General features: G+C 45.1%; 1 protein-coding gene and 1 non-coding gene across 6 annotated transcripts in view; one reads left to right on the top strand and one right to left on the bottom strand.

Annotated features, from left to right (window-relative positions):
- Positions 1 to 1,119: 1,119 nt before the first annotated feature.
- On the bottom strand, positions 1,120 to 1,190 carry TRNAG-CCC (transfer RNA glycine (anticodon CCC)). The gene has a single exon. It is a non-coding gene; the product is annotated as a tRNA-Gly (tRNA).
- Positions 1,191 to 1,269: 79 nt separating this feature from the next.
- ABCB9 (ATP binding cassette subfamily B member 9) overlaps positions 1,270 to 6,000 on the top strand; it is a 111,394-nt gene continuing 106,663 nt past the window's right edge. For 2 of the 5 annotated variants that reach the window (XM_073586052.1, XM_073586049.1), the window contains exon 1: positions 1,270 to 1,361. The gene's annotated coding sequence lies outside the window, so the exon portion shown is untranslated. Of the gene's footprint in view, positions 1,362 to 1,535; positions 1,652 to 6,000 lie in introns of those variants that run through there. The other 3 variants (XM_073586053.1, XM_073586051.1, XM_073586050.1) reach the window with 2 other exon arrangements.

Here is a 6,000-nt window from a genome sequence, read left to right as displayed (position 1 = left end):
ACGGCGATTGGAAAGTGGGGCTGCGTAAGGAGAGAGCATGACGGTGGATGGAGAGCTGGGCTGCGGAGGGAGACAGTGAGACTGTGGAGCTGCTGAGGGAGAGCGTGGGGACGGCCAGTGGAGATGAGCTGAGGAGGGAGAAAGTGGGATGGTGGACGGAGAGTGGGGCTGCTGAGGGAGAATGCGGGACGACGGGTGGAGAGCGGGTTTGCGGAGGGAGAGAGCAGGATGGCGAGTGAAGAGCTGGGCTTCGGAGGGAGAGAACGGAATGGCAGTTAGTTACTATGACCAGGCAACGCCGGGCTCTTCAGCTAGTAAATAATAAAGGTCAAATCCAGTTTTCTATATTCATAATTGTAATGGATCCATGAAAACCTCACGACATGTGGCTAGTAACCCGCATCTGATCCGTTTTTGCGCACCCATTGACTTATAATGGATGAATCTGATGCTGCGGTTCTTTACAGACCGTCGGTCTGTGTGTAGAAACGATCATGTCACATTGACTTGCATAGATTGGTGCGCTGTCCGTGTGCTACCAGTTGTGCATATGGATGTGTTAGGCTGCGTCCGCGCGATCAGGAATAGCAGCGTTTTGGGCGCAACGTATTTTTACTGAGTCCAATACCCTGCGTTCTAATTGGCGCACTTGTTTGTCAGAGAATGCGGACTTACTGCATCTAATGACATTCTACTGGTCAAAGTCCGCAGCGTGGACTAGCGTCTCCACTACAGGTAACTGACGTGCTGGGGCTCGTAAATCCGCACCGCGGGGGAGTTTACGCAGCGTTAAATAGAAGCACAGTGTGCATGGGATTTACAGAAATCCATCCAATGTGCTTGTAATGTAGAACGCAGCACAAATGCTGCTATTCCTGATCGCGGGCATGGAGCCTAAAATGTTCATGTGAACGAGTCCTAATACTGAGGACTGACCGACAAAAGAATACTCAAAAAGTCCTGAATAATGCTTTTTTGCCCACACAGACAGCGGACCGGTGACTTGTACCTACCCCCTGGTATATAGCAGGTATACAGAAACCGAAGGCACCACATGCTCCTATTTCTGCTGCACACAATCAAAATATATATATTATTGAAAAGAAGAAAATAGACATCTGCGCTAGCCGGGACTCGAACCCGGGTCGCAAGAATGGGAATCTTGCATGATACCCCTACACTACTAGCGCTGCTGCTGACAGGGAACGCTTGCCCTTTAATCGGCCCTGGAAGCTGACACTGAGGAGCAGCTTCACCGCCGCTGTGGGGGCGTGACGTGATGACGTCACTGTGGAGCAGTGTTGTGATGCTGCTGCAGCTCGGGCAGGTGGTGCTGGCAGAGCGGCGGCTGCAGTGTAGAGGTGAGTGCGGCGTCCTGTCTGCGCCGTCACGTGACTCAGCGCCCCCCGTGTGTGCGGCTCTCTGCACCCGCTCGTTTGTTTCAGGATATTCTTTGTTATATTATTTTCTCATCATATAACTGGTATTTTGCAATATACCGAACTTTAAGCTCCTCGCCCGGCGCACGGTGTGAGGAGGGGGTCGCCGTGCATAGGCTGTGTACACGGACGTGCTGTGAGGGCGAGGAACATGCTTGCTGATGGTTTCCATTCAGCCCCACAGGTGCCAGAGGAGGCGCTCAGCAAGGAAGGTGACGAGTGTTTGGCCACATTTTCTTCTAGGGCAGATTCTGTTCTAAATATTGATGATTTTCTGGTCTGTTTGGATAGATACTGGAAATGTTATTCCCCATCTCACATGGGGGCTCATGAATCTTGTGCACTAGCAATGCCCCCAGAGGAGACCCTCTCATCACCCGGCACATGGGCCAACATGCCACCATTTTGTAGCCATAGATGTCAGGCATTGGGAAACCTGCGGCTGCTGCATGTGAGATCTGTGTGACCGCAGTCCTGAACACAGCAGTGTGAATGAGGACTAGGGGGAACCTGTCAGCGCCCACCCTCTCACTGGGCACACGGAGAAGTGACGGCCACACTTCGTGATGCCTAGTTGCCACGCCATTCGGTTTCCAAGTCATACAGTCATTGAGTAGCGTGGTGGGGGTAGTTTGGGACACGTGTGGCGGCTGTAATTACCCTAAGGACGGTGTCACATAGTCTGTGCTCAGACCGGTCGCCGGTCTCCTGCCCCAACCTGGGCAGCTTCACATAGACTTATGAGACCCGCGACCATAGTGGTCCGCGTACAGACTGCAAAACACGGATGTTGGAAACTGGCCCCAGAGTTTGTCTGTAGGACCAATAGTTTGATTAGGGCATCCAAAAAATATGACCAATTTCTTATATATGGGTCAAATTGTCAAAAGTGCTTGTAAAAACGAAACTTTCAACTAAAATTTCTCTCTGTCCCCAATAAGTGAGGGATTTTCTCGTATTATTGGTTACAGCGTATTGTCTAGGGAACTGAATATGCACAGTACTGTGATTCTATTTTTGCATACAATGGAAGCATGCTGCAATTTGTTTTCCAGTCCGATTGTGTTCCGATCCGAGCTGGAAAAAAAATCGCAGCCAAACACAATCATTGAATAACATTGGACCGAATGCAAACTGATTTTTAATCGTATGGCATTCGTCCCATTTAATTGCAAGTGGGAGCGAGCCCTTATTCTGTATTTCAGTATTTCAGCTGAGACTCGACAATTCAAGCCCATGGGTGCGTAAACAAATTGGATCCCATATGGATCATCCATATTGCATATGACATTTATGTACACATTGCCATTATTAAAGGGGCTGTCCACTGCTACGACAATCCCTTCTCGATCTGAATATTTGGCGCCGATAACATAAAAACACATAGGGCTCATACTCACATGCGAGAAACTCAGACGAGTCTCGCACGTCAATACCCGGCACTAGGCTCAGCTGTATGAAAACGCAAAAATTAAAATACCTCTGAGGGTTAAGGGGTTAAAGATGACACATTTCCTTTGTGTTTTAGGCAAAAAAAACCAAAACAAATATATTGTCATATTTTACATTTTAAAAATTACAAAAAGGAAAATGGGCTGACGCAAAAGTTCGAGCACCCTGCATGGTACCCCCTTTTGAAATTATCACAATTTGTAAACTATTTTTGTTGCCAGTCAGGAGTCTTAATTCTTGTTTGAGGGATTTTTATCCTTTCTTCCTTGGAAAATTCTTCCAGTTTTGTGAGATTCCTAGGTCGTTTTGCATGCACTACTATTTTGACGTCTAACCACGGATTTTCAACAATGTTCAGATCAGGGGACTGTAAGGGCCATTGTAAAACCTTCAAATTACGCCTTTTGAGTTAGTCTATTGTGAATTTTGACAATTGTTTATTATAATTTTCCATTTATGGAAGCCATCCTCTTTTCAACTTCAGCTTTTTACAGATGGTGTTATGTTTGCGTCAAAAATTTTTGGAAATGTCATTGACTCCATTCTTCCCTCTACCCGAAAAATGTTCTCCGTGCCTTTGGCTGCAACATAACCCCAAAACATGATTGATCCACCCCCATGCTTAATGGTTGGTGAGATGTTCTTTTCTTGAAATTACGCGTATGTGCCCTTTTTCTCCACACATATCTTTGATCATTGTGGCCAAAGATTTCTGTTTTAACCTCATCGGTTCATAGGACTTGTTACCAAAATGCATCAGGCATACGTCTGACGCTGAATATTGTGATGAGAATGCAGGAGAGGTTTTATTCTGCTGACTCATACATAAAGGCCATATTTGTGCAGGTGTCTATGAACAGTAGAACAATGTGTCACAACTCCAGAGTCTGATAAATCTTTCTGAATGTCTTTTGCAGTCACGCTGGGGTTCTAATTTGCCTCTCTAGCAATCCTACGAGCAGCTCTCACTGAAATTTTGCTGGTCGTCCAGACCTTATTTTGACCTCAACTGTTCCTGTTAGCTATCATTTCTTAATTACATTTCAAACTGAGGAAAAGGCAACTTGAAAACCCTTTGCTATATTCATATAGCCTTCTGCTTTGTGGGCCTCCACCATTTTCATTTTCAGATGGTTAGGCAGCTGCTTAGAAGAACCCATGGCTGCCGTGTTTTTTTTTTCACAAGGTTAGAGGAGGCAGGGTTTTTATAAAGCTGGGAAATTTGCATCACCTGATCCTTCCTAACAATGATAGCCTTACGGTTATGGCTTGTTGACTATGTGCCCACGTTGCGTTTTTTAAGGGTTTCCGCAGCGGCAAGGCCGACGCGGAAATGCTTAAAAAACGCTAGTTAAAACGCATCCCATGCAATCCTATGGGATTCCGCAGTTGCTGTGCCCATGCTGCAGATTTTTCAGCTGCTGAATCGCATTGCGGAAAAAAACGCAGCATGTCCATTAATTTGACGAAATCGCGGTGATTCCGCCACCATAGGATTGCATTGAAACGCTCACTTTATGCATGTGGACCATGCCCACCATGCGTAAAGTGAGCGTTTTATGTGCGGATGGTACCCAGGATCTGGAGGAGAGGAGACTGTCCTCCATGTCCTGGGTACCATATTCCTGTTAAAAATAGAATTAAAATAAAAAATAGGGATATACGGTACTTACCCTCTGTCGGCCCCCGGAGTCCTCCCGATCCTCAGCGGTGCACGTGGCGGCTTTGTTCCCAGGCGTGCTTTGCGCCAAAATGACCTTTGTGACGTCGCGGTCGCGTGACCGCTACGTCATCAGAGGTCATTCTTGCAATGAATCACTGGGAACGGAACTTGCCGGCAGTGCCGCTGAGGAGATCGGGGACTGACAGGAGGTGAGTATATCCATATCTTTTTTATTATTTTTAACATTCTATCTTTTACTATTGATGCTGCATAGGCAGCATCAATAGTAAAAAGTTGGTCACACTTGTCAAGCACTATGTTTGACAAATGTGACCAACCTGTCGATCACTTTTCCAAGCGATGCTTCAAATCGCTTGGAAAAGCGCTCGAATTCCGCAAGCTAAAAACGCTTGCATAACGCTTGTGTTTTGCGGGAAAATGCATGCGAATTCCGCATGCGTTTTACCTGCAGTGGGGAGTTGCAGAAATGCTGCGGACAATTCCGCAGCATGTGGGCACATAGCCTAACAAGTATCCAAGGGTACCTAAATGTTTGCATCGTCCCATTTTTCTTTTTGTAATTTTTAAAATGTAAAATATGTATGTATACACATATATGTTTTTATCTAAAACACAAAGTATAGTTTTCATCTTTAACTTTAGGCCTTTTAGAAATCATTTAACCTTCAACTTGCCTGACTGTTCACAATAGCAGTAATTTTGAACAGGGGTGCCCACATTTTTATATGCCACTGTAAGTGCCGATTACATTTGTTTTCTTATGCATTCCAGCCTCCGAAACGCATTTAAAGTGCATGTGCGCTTTTTACCTGCAGAATTTCAACACCTAATTCAAGTTTATAGGTAAATTATGCACAGAAAACTCAGCGTACCTACAAGAGAACTTGACATGTTGCGGTTTTCCAACCACCCACTTTGCTGGAATTGTAGGACGCTGAGATTTTGACTCAGCAGAAATACGCATCGTCAAAAACGCAACAAAAGCTCATTGTGGGAACTTAGCCTAAGAGTGAAAAAACTCAGGAGCAATGTGAACAGCATCTTACTGCTCTTTTTGTTACCAATATCCCAGGCTAAGATGAGATCTCTAGCACTGCACCTTATCTTGAGTGTTGAGTTTCTATGCCACCATATGTTCTGCCAAGGCTGAATTGGTATCTTTAGTGCCTGAGAAATACAGAATGCTTCTTCTGTTTAAAAATGTATGTCCTTGTAAGTAACACCACCCTGTAGAAGAGTAGAATATTGTCTGCTAAACTGGATTGTGGCAGCTATAAAGTTTGGTGGATGAAGAATAACTGAAAAAATGAACTGGAGTATAAGTTGATATACATGCAAAATAGGATCATGTAAACACTGGCCATTAAACAGACAAAAAATAAGACAGAAGCAAAATGAACATATGCCTTGCTGTAAATAAATAAG

Source organism: Dendrobates tinctorius, unplaced genomic scaffold, assembly GCF_039654945.1.
Source record: "Dendrobates tinctorius isolate UK_male_01 unplaced genomic scaffold, ASM3965494v1 ptg000090l, whole genome shotgun sequence".
NCBI classification, from domain to species: Eukaryota; Metazoa; Chordata; class Amphibia; order Anura; family Dendrobatidae; genus Dendrobates; species Dendrobates tinctorius.
Note: the sequence above shows the minus strand (reverse complement) of the source record. Positions and strands in the feature narration are given on the sequence as shown.